A 14,740-nucleotide genomic window follows, 5' to 3' on the forward strand; every position below is an offset into this window, starting at 1 on the left:
TATGCAAGTTTTTCACAGACACAAGGACATTTGCGAATCCTCAAGAAACACTGCAAAACCCTACAAAAGTGTTTGTTTAATAGTTTATGTAAACTTATAAGTTTTAAAGCTTTTATGTGTAAAATCTGTATTAAAAATGTATTACTGTAGTTTTATTTTTGTACGAGCATAAATATGATTCAAAGGTAATTACAGCACCTACAGTTATTGTACTTTTACAAGATGTGCTTCCCATTCACAAAGTTACTGCACTTTTCAAAAATCTCCCTTCAGAAACTTTGCTTAATTTCTAAAGTACTAGTATGTACTACAATTAGTATAAGTTTTCATGCTTTTAAGTGTAAAATTGATATGGAAATTTTTTGTATATTTATATTTTTAAATGTGATACAAAGGCAGTACGTAATCACAAAGTGTTTGTCACTAGGAACTCACATGATCACGAGATGAGATTATTCAGTTGGGCTGGGTGGTTAAAATGAATTTGTTAATGTACTAATAAAAGATATCAGACAACAAAGAGTTGTTGTTCTGTGAAAATTATTTTCTTAACCTTTGAGAAATGTGCCTCTCTCTCTCTCTCTCTCTCTCTCTCTCTCTCTCTCTCTCTCTCTCTCTCTCTCTCTCTCTCTCTCTCTCTCTTTGTAGTTAGCTATAACATACATACATATGTACAGGTTTTCTTTATTTTATTGAATTGCATACCTTCATTATAACTGTGACGTGAAGTTTACCTAGTGACGCAAAGAAAACGTCTTTTACTTTGTGAGGGAAAAAGAATACGTCATCCCATGAATTAGGAGTAGCGTTAGTATACGTACAAAACTGTATATGTACGTATGTAGTAGTTACTGTGACTATTTTTTACGTCAACCATTTATTTCTTTTTTAAAATTAATGTATTAACTTTTAAATGAAATTACAGTAATATTAATTTCATTGAAAAGCTGGTGTAATACTTAGGGAGCATCATTAGGGTCTTAATTAGTATTTAAACTCTAGAAATAAGCATTTTATTAGCATTTTTAGTGACCATACTAAACTTATGCGAAACTTCACCTTGCGTGAGTTTCAGGTAGTATTACTGTATCTCCCTGTTTTAGCTTGGTTAGCCTTTTGCTATAGGCTTAGGATGAAAGTCCAAGAATTTTTTATTAACTTGATAAAATACGTTATTTAAAAATCTAAGGCTAAAATAAATGCAAGTTTTTGTGTGACCAATACTACAGCTATTACTACTACAGCACCCCTCTGGTCCCATAATTACCAATTTATGTGCAATTTGGGCACCATGTTTAGTACCAGCCCCTTGGGGATGACTTTAAAATTAGTAGAACTATGGTATAAGTCCACATGAGGCATTACTTTTTTACTTGTTTGGTTTTATGTACAGCCCTCCACAGGGATGATTCCCTCCCTGGCTGGCCCTCGTACATTTTGGAAATAAGTTGCTTCTTATATTTCATAAATGTCTTTTAGTGTTTTCCCATCAGTATCGTAGCTACTGCAGAATAGGAAAATCTTTAGTTCTTTTTTAAATTTGCTTTTTTTCTTGTATGATCTTCATTTCGGGCAGTATTTTGTTGTATAGTCTTGGTGCATAATGTTCAAATGCTCTCTCACCTGACTTATAATTTGTTCTAGGTTCAAATAGCCTATATGCTTCACTTGCATGTCTGATTACAATATTCATTTCAGGTCTAAAGAAGCTTATGCAGTTTCTCAGATATGTTGGTTCAACTTATTTTAGTGCTTTAAAGACTATAAGAAGTATTTTGTATTCTATTCTTGCTTTTACTGGGAGCCAGTGTAGCTCAATTATTGCTGGCGTTTTTGTGTCACGGTAACGTAATCCTTTTATTATTCTGTCTATTATGTACTACTTCTAATTTTCTTAGTAGGAAGTTAGGGAGACCGTAGTATATAACGTTGCAGTTGGATATTGAGTGTTTCTATAGTATTTAGTTGCTTATTGAGAATTTACTTTTATTTTTTATTGATCAACTATAACTAACCTGAGAACTATGTTATTTTATGCTGGCCATCCTGGAATGCTATTGCTCATACACAGTGTTGTTATAGGGGAGCTTTTGGTAAAAAGTGGGGTTTCCTTTGTGACTAAGTAACACACCCAGTTAGGATAGGTTAGGTTAATATAGTTCCTTTTATAATAAGTTTCCTTAGGTAATCCCTTCTTGAACATATGGCTCCCTTATGACTTGCACATGTGTGGAACCATTCCATAACAAAAACATATCTGGACTTTCTCCGAGGGTTTTGTCCCACACCAAACCCTGCATTCCCAAAGGTTCCCCAATCATGTTCGATAGATATGAGGCTAATAATAGTTGACCAACAATGTAAAAAAAAAAAAATACCTCCTTCATCAGCAACACTAAAAATATTGGAAAAATCAATTTCCTAGGTACTAATGCGTAGTTTGTGCGGAGCAATTGTGTAGAATTACCATAAAAGCATAAATATAAGAAAATAAATATCTTAAATAGAAACAAAAGACATGATGAACATAAAAAACAAAAGAAAAGGCAGTATACCTATAAATATCTTATGTCAGTGACTGGCAGAAAGCAGGGCGTGGTAGTAGTCTTCAGTTCTACCAAAAATTGCACAAAGCGCAACATACGCGGTCAGGAAAATATGTGGTTCCATATCGTAGCACACCATTGTCACATAGCAGAGGCCTTGCTTAGGATTACCCTGGGCTGTGGCGTTGTAGGCCTCTTGGGTAACCTAACCTACTTCATGTATTTGTTGAGATTCTTATTTCATTATTATTTCCCACCTTACTACCCCCAAGAATTCTGTGCTATGAATGATTTAAAGGCGAAAGATGCCCAATAATACCAAATCTGGGGCCGCCTGCATTAAAAGTTTCGCCAGGGCAGGCTGTTCCTAACCCTATGCTTACGATTACTTTCACCGTCCCTTCCAACTCATCCTCCTGAACCTCGGGCTTAAATAACACGGTCAGGTCAAAATAGGCATTCTCAAGTCACTTTATCACACTTAGAACAAGAATAAGGCTCAAGTACTTACCAGAAACGAATAACATATGTGACAAAGGAAGCATTTTGACTCGACAGATGTCCTCCATATTATTGTTTACGTTGCTATGGTGATGGAGGTGACTTCGAAGGTCTGAGAAAATATGGAGAAAAGATCTGACACACAATGCTTAGGTTGTGGAATATCTTAGGAGTATTCGTTTTGTTTCAGTTTATGACCATTATATATTAAATTCCCGACTTGGAGAAGTCATATACTTTATAACTTTTACAATATGTTGTTAACAATCTTCCGTAGTTTGTGCACTGCAAACACGTTCTAGTATGTTTACCATATCTGTGTTCTAGGTCAGGGAGGGGGGAGGCACACACTATACAAATGAATGAAAATATTAAATGATAACTATCTTTTCGCCTATTTGAACCACCTGGATTTTTATTAATACAACTCCATTTACAGATAGTTATGCCAACTGACTTCCACTTAAATTCATGAGTTCAGTCTGAAATGCCCTTTATTTACGATCTGTTGGGTACTTCCCTGCTCCTTTTACCTTAAAATAGTTAACGATCACTTGAACAGCCAATAGCGTATGTTCTCATTGGAAGTCCGTGACGATAATACCATCGGCAGTGAAAAACTTGAAAACCGAAAAATGCTAAGATAATAATAAAACCAAATCATGAATAGAGAAAACTGGCAATTTCGACTTAATGAAAATTATATATTAACTAGATCGAGAAATGAGGTGAGGTAACTGACTTTGAAAAATGTTTTAGCATTGCAATATTGTAGTAAGTGCAGATCATGATACAGATAAGGAGAGATATGTCTGGTTATAATTTGTTTAACAATAAAGAAAAATAGCTTGCCCCTAGAGTGAAAGCAAAGACCTTGCACACTCATTTACATATTTCCTTGATATAAAAATAGCAAAAAAAGGTGTATTTGCTTTTAAGCAAAAGAAAAGTATAGATTTTTTTCACTTAGAATTCCTCACAGGAAACTGCTTTAAAAAGGTCAGTTTTAAGGAGCTTGTAAAACTATAGAAAACGATACTTCCTGATGGTGATTAGGTGCCTTATGTCAAGGCAACCTTGAAAAGTGAAGGGGATAACAATATACTATAGATCAACATCTAACAAGGATTTTTTTTTTTATTGTAGAAATAATGAGTCTCTGAACAGCTTAAAAGAAGTAATATTTCATCAAAGTGTATTTTTAAGTCTTCCAAGGGCCCAAAAGAATAATTTAAAAAGAAATTAAAAGACACATATAGTTGGAGACAGTTTTATAATATAATCAATATAAATAATAATAATAATAATAATAATAATAATAATAATAATAATAATAATAATAATAATAATAATATTGGGCGCCGTGGAGGAGTGGGTTAGGTCGTCAATGGACTTAAGTCAAGTTAAGCAACATTGGGGCTGGTCAGTCGTTGGATGGGTGACCGCTCTCCTCGGCGTTGATTCCTTGGGAAAGGATCTTTACCATAATTTCCTCAGTCTACTCAGCTGTAAATGAGCACCTATCCCTGATGGGGTAAGGTCCAGCTATGGGTTAAATAGCAAAACTCAGCAATGATGGAAAGAAATGAAGGAATAAACGACAACGACGTAAATGGAACCTCTGGCAACAGAGGAGCTTCGTCCGGCAACCAGGTATTCAACCCAATTGAAGGGGAAGACGGTCAGGTACTTGGAGGTCGTCATCCAGCAACTGATCACCACAACGACAGTAATCAACAGCCTGAGATTGGAGCTACAGAAGCAAAAAGGAAGAAATGGACAAGAGAAGAAAATAAGGAAATATGGAGATGCTACATCAGAAGCAACCCGACGGAGAGAGGATATAGAAGAAGATTGGTCAACATCTGGAATGAGAGGAATAACACCCCCCAAACAGAGCAGAGGCTGGCAGACCAAGTAAGGAACATAAAGAAAAAGAACTGGCTCTCCCCAACAGAAAGAGAAGAACTGGAAAGGGAAATGTCACACGACAACGAACTACACGAAGACGAACTGAGAGACGATGCCACAGAAGACGACAGGGAGGATGAGGTATCAAACAACGACACACGTTGTTTCAATGCAATATCATAAATAGTTTTAATTTGAAACTAAAATACCCAAGGACTTTTGTAGATGTGGCATGGAAAAGAGCTAGAAAAACATTTTATTCAACTAATGACAAACTTGAATTTAGTAAGCATAACATTCTAAAATTACCTTATGATGAAAGGTTTTTAGATATTCCTTGAATTTTAAAGCTTTTTAACATAAATGTTGTTTTCAGTAATATTAATGTCAAGAGTTTAGTAATCAAAAATTCTCCTAAAGATCTTCCAAGCTGCATATATGAAATTCCTTGCAAAAAGTGTGATAAAGTCTATTACGGACAGACCGGCAAATCTCTTTCACAGCGTCTCAAGCAACATCAATATTCTGTGAGAACTGGGCAAATATCGAATGCATTATTCGTACATATGAGAGATTTAGACCATCCTATTAACTGGAGTCAAGCAAGAGCCTTAGTCCCATGTAATGACACAGTTAAAAGGAATATCATTGAATCTTGTTTTATCAAGTCAAATAATAGAAATGTTCTAAATTTAAGTCTTGGTTTATTTAAACTTGATGCTTTCATAATGAAAAAAGTTGTAGATAAATATAAGCAACAAAATTAATATATTCAGTTTTTACATGTTTTGGACTGTAAAGATACTTTGTAATTTCGGTTAGGGTCAGAATCTGTTTAAGTTTGTGACCGTGTGATATCCGATAATCCTGGATTATCCCTTTTAATTTTTACCCTTTTGATAATTAACCATCTGGTATTCCTGATCTTGTTTGTATCTGAGACCTTCCTCTCCAATTGTACTTTAGTAGCTCCTTGACGATGTCTGAGTAAAGACGAAAGCGCTTGGATTTCTGACTATCATTTTCCCGTGGTATTTGCTTATTTATGAAGTCACGTGCATCTACTGTGATTTTTTAAGCATATATATATATTATATATATTTTATATATATAATATATATATATATAGATATATTATATATTTTTATATATATATATATATATATATAAGATATATATATATATGTGTGTGTGTGTGTGTGTGTGTCTGATAAGCATTTATTCAACAACGACACCAGGAAGGAAAGATAGGTACTTATTTTGGAGGCCTTTCATTGGCTTTATTTAATCTATCAAGCGGACGATTTTTTTTATCCTCTAGAGCCGACAGTTTTCTGGAATTACTTTGTCTCCTACTTTATATTCCTTTTAAAAATAATTCTTTTAATGTCCTATTTTGTTGTGGCATAATCTAATTCCTTGACTAGCTTATTGAATTATCTGGAAACTTAATTGTTTCTCCAAAGCCCCTCTCCCAAGATCTCTGCGGCGTCTTGGCGCCACAAGTCTATGATCAACAATTGCCATCTATGTAAGTCCAATTAAACATGAAAAGGTTAATTGTCTCTCATGGCACAATTCAAGAGATCTCAGAGTTGAGCGGCTGCTATGAGCTGAGAGAAACGGAAAACAGTTTCAGAATATGCTAGAAAAATAAATAAATAAATAATTAATAGAGAAGCTCAAGAAAAAGACACGGAGAAATTATATAGGAAGTAAACTGAAAATTGCGAGTGGAAGTCATAGTTGAGAATGCGTGACTGAGACTGATAATTGCCAGAAGACGAATTTACTCCAAAAATGATAGACAATCATGAAATTGTACGAATGCAGTTGATTGTTGGCCCATTGTATCTGTTGTGAGTCTTGTAGCATGTGCAACGCTATGTAATGTGATAATGATATCAGATACGCCATATGCAATAATAAAAAAATAAATAAAAGAATGGTCTCTGGGCGTCTCAATAGAAAATCCTCTCAAACGTGATAAATGAAATCTGTTTGATAAGAGATAAAATATCAGAGTTGATTGTCGGGAATGAGACAATGAAAACCGTGAGCAACAGACAGATAATGTGTCAGCAATCAGCAGTGGTTTTGAACCCATATCTAAAATGCAATCGAAAATCGTGCTAGGTGGCGCAAATTAACCGCCCTGATCGAAATCTCACACTCTCTGAAACCATGACAGAAGAACACTGCTAAGATTATGATAACAGATATCTCCGATGAGGAGGAGGAAGAAAATATCGGAATGATTAAGGGCAGGATTGTATTATTCAGAGATTTAGTCAAAATATATGGGATTTTTAGAAAGCAACAATATTTAAATCAAACCTCAAGATAAAAAAAACTGCCATTAGATATTTGTAACAAGAATACAAGTAAAAACTGCGCAGAAGTTTCTTCGGCGTAATCGAGTTTCTGTACAGCGTATAATGTTGTGTGAGCCGCGGTCCCTGAAGCTTTCAGTCATGGCCTGGTGATGGCCCGTCCTGTAGCGTTTCAAGACACACAATCATGGCTAACTCTGACCTTAAATAAAATAAAAAAAATTACTGAGGCTAGAGGGCTGTAATTTGGTTTGTTTGATGATTGGAGGGTGGAAGATCAACATACCAATTTGCAGCCCCCTAGCCTCAGTAGTTTTAAGATCCGAGAGCGGACAGAAAAAATGCGGACGGGCAGACAAATATCCATCTCAATAGCTTTATTTTAAAGACTACTAAAAATAGTTTTACCGGCAGATACCGTGCAATTCAGTTTTGTCTGTGCCAGAAATCTGAATGCCAACAAGACAATCACACAGAAGAACTTGCGAGGTTAAAGTATGAAAAATTATTGCAGGTTGTACGACTGAGAATGGTGGCATTGTTCATCTCCATTTTTACCCCTTGAGTGGTCATCTTCTCAAGGCTTCCTGTCTGCCTTATGTGGGAACGGTTCGAAGATCTTGCGCCAAATCTGTCTAAAGCAACATTCCCCAAGAATCTAAAGGGGAACTATTTGTTCGTATCGTGTGAGGCAAACCAAGCTCTTCTTTCCCGCCGTTATCCCTACATTAAAGGGGTCGGTTGCCTGATGCGCCTGTTCTCCACTGCGTGCATCAGGCACGGTATATTGTTTGGCAAAGGGTTTTTTTACGACCGGCATACCCTTGCTGTCATCAACCACAGTTATTCGCGGTGGGTCTCACCTTTGACTAAAAAGTCCACCGGCAAGCCAGCAGTTTCCACAGTTATTGGCAGTGAGCCTAGCCTTTTACAAAAAGTAAGAGTGCAAGACACCAGTTTCCACAGTCATTGGCGGTGGGCCTTAGCCTTTTACTCAAAAGTAAGACTGCAAGACAGCAGCTGTCCTTTTAGTCGCCTTTTACGACACGCAGGACCTACGGCGGTAGTATTCTTACACCTCACCACAGGGGTGTGGGCGAAACAAGCTCCTCTCTCTTAAACTCAAACGGAAGTTGAAACGACCAGTGCACAGATGGGCGGCGATCACAAAAAGTCCCAATCCTATCTGAAGACCTTTAGAGAGAACTACATATAACTCATTCAGTTTGGACCGAGGCTGAGACTATCTTTGACAGCCATAGTCCAGTTTGAACTGACAGGCTGAGACTATCTCTGCCAGCCATCTCTAAACATACTTGGGAATCATGGTTTTAACCCATTTTTTTTTTTTATCGAAATCCAGCTGAAAGCTCATTTCACTCTTAAAATATTTTAAAATTTCATAATTGTCACTTTCACATGGCCTAAATGACTCGAGTGAGCTAGCTTCTCGACAAACACCATGTTAAAAAATTTCATCTCCCTTTTTAATATAAAGTATTGCCATTTGAGGTAAGAACTGGATTTATCCTCTAATCTGTACCTAGTAAACTTGGTAGCAGCTGTTTTAAATGTAGAATATTTAAAGCCAGTCACTCCAACCCAATAGCTTCTGCAAATTTTTGTTTATGAATAGTGCCAAACCCAGTGTAATAGAGTGCGGTTCCATCGTCAAACAGAACCTATAGCTGAAAGGAATACAGCCTCCATGGTACCTCCTCATGAAAGAACTATTTTCAACTTTTACTGTAAGTTAGAAGCTTGCGAAAATGGTATGGAATTTGCTGATCTGGTCTTTGGAGTACTTTTCATTACCAGCAGCAATTGAGCTAAAACTTGCACAGCCCTTTGGTCACTATTGACTCTTTCCCCTTTATTACCTACCTATCAGAAGAAAACCTTAAGTTTCTTTTCAAAATTCCAGTAGATGCAGCCTGGAAAAAGGGGCAAGACGGATCACTTCATCATGGAATCTTTTCCGGCAGAGAAGTACTGCATACTGGAAAACAAGATAAGCATATCACTGAGTGTTGAATAACCCGAGGATCCCAGGCGCCCCAGACGATGACGAACATGATGTCACAGGACGTATTAAAGACAAGAACCCTGACAAGACTATTAAAAGACGTAAACAGTTTACAGAAGTAACAAAGCTAAATATAAGATCAAATGGGATATGACACACTTCCACAAAATGCCCAGCCCCGGAGAGGGAAGAATAAAGGAATTCAAGATTTGTGCCCCAGCCGAAGGTATTGTAATTTCTACGACAAATAATATTAAATCTGGACATAAGCATAGTAGATGTACAGGACTTGTGTGCAAAAAAGTATAGGAAAGATCGTCAACGAGAAACAATGTGAACTCTTTTAAAGAATACAAGTCGCACGAAACGAAATTTTCTAAAGGTACAAGACAGAAGAAGCAAGAATACAGAATACAACCGATATTGAAAACACACGTACTACGTACTGTGAATAAAAGTGTGTTATATTCAATATTCCTTTATTTGGGAAACCATGTGTTTTGACTTACATCGAGACGAATAATGACAAACCAAATATATAAGAAAACCTCCCATGGCAAAGCACTATTGAAAACTTGGTATGCTAACAGTATGGATAAAGTTAGTGATATCTATCATCTATTCTACTATCTATCTATCTATTATCTATCTATCATCCTTATATATATATCTATATATATATATAATATATATAAATATATATATATATATATATATAATATATTATATATATACCGATGGAACCAAGGTGGAACAGATATCGGAAAAGTAATTGACCCTTTGAAAAATGTGGACGCTATGGAAAACCCGAGAAGATACTCAAGACACCTTTTCAAAAACATATATTTTACAGAATGGCAAATAATTTAAGATAACGGTGGCCTGCCAGATAAACCTTGCAAGGGCTGTTAGGAGTGGGTTACCTCCAAAAATAATCATTTATATCATTCAGTGTTTTTAGATTTTTAGTCTTTTTATATTGTAACTGAAAAAATCATTTTACTTTATCCGACAGAAAAATCCAAAGTAGTGATAAAACCAAACTACCATTCTTATTTTCATGTTCATACAAGAAGCCATGCTGTTGATGGATTCAAATATTTCACATTTTTCTTATTTCTGGTAATTAACGGTTTAAATTAATTTTGGAGATTTATTCTTGTTTTCATGGGTCATTTCAACTCACTTTTCATCTTCTTTTAAGTGTAAGTGAATACAGATAACTAAGTTTGAGTGTATGAACGCTGGACATTGGAAAATAAAAGTATCCAGTTAAAGAAATTAACTAATATAATATTACCTGTATTATGAGACGAAGTTTTGCTATATTACTTCGGAGAATGTCAAATGAATAATTTACAAAAAGATCTGTGTTTAGGTTTATCTTAATGTCAGTATTTACGTTTGAAGATTAGTAACGGAAAGAGTATTTACTATTTTTCTCTATAAGTCCGTTTTTTACAATTTTTTTCTATCTAAAATTAAGTTAATGTCAATGACAATAGAATTAGATCATGATAAATGTGATAGTAATGGTGATATGAATAAAACGTAAAAATATTTATCCACTTCTCCCATCTCCATGAACTGCTAGTAGGGCAGGGCAAGTGTCACTTGTCACCATGGCTGAGCTTAATCGATGTGTGTACTGTGTCAAATAGCGTTATTTTTCGCCCTGTCGCTACGAAGCTGACAGTTATGGAAGTGTTGCAAACAGACTCTCATTACATTTTCAATAAAGGGACTGATTCCTTGTGGTGTGATAGAAAAACCGGCCAGTTCGAAGCTAAAACATGTGAGTGAATTATTTTGTTTACGTTTGTTTGTCAAGTGTCAAGAGTTGTGGCTCAGTCGTCGTTTGTCTCGTTTTGTGTCAAGTGAAAAAGGCATTGACATTTTCTTTTGGCCTCACTGCAAGGTCGGATTTGTCTTGAACCGTCCAGACGATTTCCTAAGTTGCTTCGTTATACGTGGTGAGAATAGGAGGGGAAATCGAAGCAGACATCTCGCCAGCCAATTACCTAGTCCTAGCCTTAGATTATGCATACTACGTACACCGGAATGTCAAACTGTCATCGCTGCCGGGAGATGTAGAGAGCGTTCTCACATCTACCTGTTAGTTCAGCAACAGATTTTACTGCTCTCATCTTCAGCCAGGGTAGCCTACTTCTGTTGGCTACTCCTAATAACTTAGCTAGTAGCCTAGTTCTTAGGACTTAGTTTTACGGGTAGCAAGTGATCTCTCCCCACCTCGATATCTTTTCCCCCTTCTGCTTCAAGTGGATCTCTTCCCACAGTTACCATTAACCCCATCCCAGTCCAAGTGACCTCACCCCTTTGTTGATTTGACCTCATCTCACTTTTATTTCCGGAAATGTAATACCTTTTTACTCTTCTGTTCCATGGACACTCCCACGAGTGCCAAGTTTAGTACCTATGTCCCTCGCGGGAATGAATGTTAAAATAGGTATAAATAAAAGGTGCAGATATCTACTAGTCTACAGTAACCGTCCCATAGCGTCTAATATGATTAGTGTGTTGAACGTAACAAAGAAGCGTGAGTGCAGCATAAAGGCTCACATATCTTTTTGTGATGTTAAAGTAAAATAATACCTTGATTTCTGTCATAGGCTATAACCCAACAAAGATATAATGACTGGTTCATCACAATAATCAGATACTTGCAACAAACAGTACAAGATGTTACTTTTGCATTACCCATTTATAGCTAGTACTTACATTTTGATATCATGAATCATGAAGATCCCTGTCCTACAGTGTGAACTGCTGAACAAAAAATTGCAAGTATCCTACACACACACACTAGCTGAACACATATTGAATGGTACTACCTGTCTTGCAGAATGGACAGTCGCTGTGATGTCTTTCTACTGTCATTGAACTGTTTGTGTTGAATGAATATTTGTGCATAATGTATGTTTGCTGTATTGTTTAGGGCTTGTTTTTCTGTACTGCTATGGAGGTAAAGCCCAGACATTGCGAGGGACATGTGTGGCTTCATGTCCCCATGAGTGCTGACCAGTTTAGGTATTGTTGCCTTTGCAAGGGAAAATCATGCTCCCATATTTCTTTATTGCAGTAAGTTTGAAGGTTGGGCTGCTTCTCAGTGGGAATAGTATGATAGGAAACAGGAGAAAGATGGGAAGTGCTTGCCTGTTTAGTTGGGGAAGGAACTGAAACACCCCTTGTGACACTGCTGAACTGACCTGTTTCTTCCTCGAGGCTCTTGCTATACATGCATATCTTCTGGCCTTATGTAAGTACTGCACCCTCTCTAGGGAGTGGGGAGGGAGTAACTCATGATAGGAGTAACTCGTTCCATGTTACTCCTAGAGTAACATGGGGCTCTCCTCGGATGGTGATTCAGGTGCTCAAGTCTGTCACTCCCCTGGCAAAGCCACGACCTGAGTATCCCATTTGCCTTCCACTACTGCTAATTTCTCAGACACTCCAGGTAAGCATTCATCATTTATGGAATAGTACCTACCTGTGGTACTCCATAAATATTCTTGGTAACCCATTTTCTGCATTCTTTTTAGATGACCTGACAGCAGTGAAAAAGGAGGGTTTTGCTCTGGCTTCCCATGCTACTGTGGGTGTAGCAAAATCTCCTCTTATGAGAAATGAGACTGCCTGTAGTCTTAATCATGGCATGGAGCAGTTTTGTAAATGGCATAGTCGGGGGATGAGAAATGAGGCTTCTCATGGTCACAATAATGGCAAGGAGCAGATTAGTGAATGCTGTGGTTGGTGGGGTGTGAGGCTGAACTCTAGTTAGATGGAAACCTTATTGATTAGTTGAACTGTTACTGATTGTTCACCCTATCCTCCCTTTCAAGTGGATAGGACCTTCCTGAAGGTCTTGAAGTTTTGACTGTAATCCTTGGTGTAACTTTGACTCGCATTTTAATTTTAAGAACTATCTAATAAAAGTGTCAACAAATGCCACTCAGAAGTCTGGCATTGTACAAAAAACCTCATATATTTTTAACAAGGTAAAATCAGTCCAACTTTTTTTTAGGTCATTTGCCGTTACTTTACTAGAAATTTGTTCTCTGGTGTAGATGTCTGCTTCGATAAATTTTTACAGCAGTTCCAACTCTGTTTTTCTAAAGTAATTATGAATTTTCTTATGTGAATGGTTATGATAGTAATACATTGGGGAAATAAGTTATTTTTGAGTTATTATACACCCCTACCTACTATGTACATCCAACAAGGTTGGGTACCCTTTGGGAATGTGGGGTATTGGGTGGGGTAAATCACCAACGACACAAAATGGCATGAATTATTAATTAATAAAATGAGGTAAAACAGTCATAGCATACCTACAGCCATAGTTAGGCAATATAGCCTAGTGTAATGTAACCTAACATCCACTAACCGTAAGGGGGTGGCAGAACGGTGCTTCACAACTCATCCATATTTTTAAAGATTCTTGACAAGCTCAAATATACTGACAAGCAGTATGTTGTGCTGTATGCACTAGCCACAGAGGTTACAAGAGGTTAGCAATTGGGCATATACCAATACCCATTTATTCATCATATCTCGGAAACTATTAATTAGCAGATAGAAAGAGGGGGTTATTTTGAACTCCTCTCATTGTGTACTATGTACATATCTATGGGGGTATCATAGTACTGCTTAGATCTACCATTTATCCATTTACAGAAGCAGAAATTGTTAAAAAAACAAAGGAAATAAAGCTCTCTATCTCATATTAATAGTTTAATGTACCCGCAATAGTAGTAGTTGTAGGAGCGGCCGGCCAGCCATGGGATTTGCCTTTGAAATGGCTCCCTTGCTAGTTTTATTCCTCCCTTGTTTGTTTTTATGTGTTTTGTCCCTGCAATACTATCTATCTATATCTATCGAAGTGCCGTGTCTTGGACGTTGGCAGTCATTTGCCTCCACCTCTCTTGATCTAGCCGCTTGTATTAGTCTTGTATTAGTTGATTTACGGTATAATCTTCATCCATCTCCCACCAAGCTGTCCAAGTATTTTACTCTTTGTCTACCTCTCACTCTCCTCCCCTCTATCCTTCCAGTAAGGCACAAATGCTCTATCTATATTAGCGCCTCAGTGGTGTGGTCACTATGGTGTTGGCCTGCCACCTCGGTGGCTGCGAGTTCGCTTCTTGGGCATTCAATTGAGGAGTTAGAGATGCGTAATTCTGGTGATAGAAGTTCACTCTCGACGTGGTTCGGAAGTCACGTAAAGCCGTTGGTCCCATTGCTGAATAACCACTGGTTCCATGCAATGTAAAAACACCACAAACAAACAAAGAAACAAATGCTCTATCTTCTCACTTTTTATTATATGTCCAACAAAATTTATTTTTCTCTTCCTTATTTCTCTTACAAGGAGACTTGTTTTCCCATTCTTCTAACACTTCCTC

General features: G+C 36.9%; 1 protein-coding gene across 1 annotated transcript in view; it reads right to left on the reverse strand.

The window, feature by feature from the left end:
• The window catches only part of LOC135207196 (dynein axonemal assembly factor 4-like), a 72,044-nt gene extending 68,774 nt beyond the window's left edge, over positions 1-3,270 (reverse strand). The window contains exon 1 of the mRNA XM_064238767.1: positions 3,058-3,270. The gene's annotated coding sequence lies outside the window, so the exon portion shown is untranslated. The remainder of the gene's footprint in view (positions 1-3,057) is intronic.
• Between the last annotated feature and the right edge of the window lie 11,470 nt (positions 3,271-14,740).

Source organism: Macrobrachium nipponense, chromosome 32 (assembly GCF_015104395.2).
Source record: "Macrobrachium nipponense isolate FS-2020 chromosome 32, ASM1510439v2, whole genome shotgun sequence".
Lineage (NCBI taxonomy): Eukaryota > Metazoa > Arthropoda > Malacostraca > Decapoda > Palaemonidae > Macrobrachium > Macrobrachium nipponense.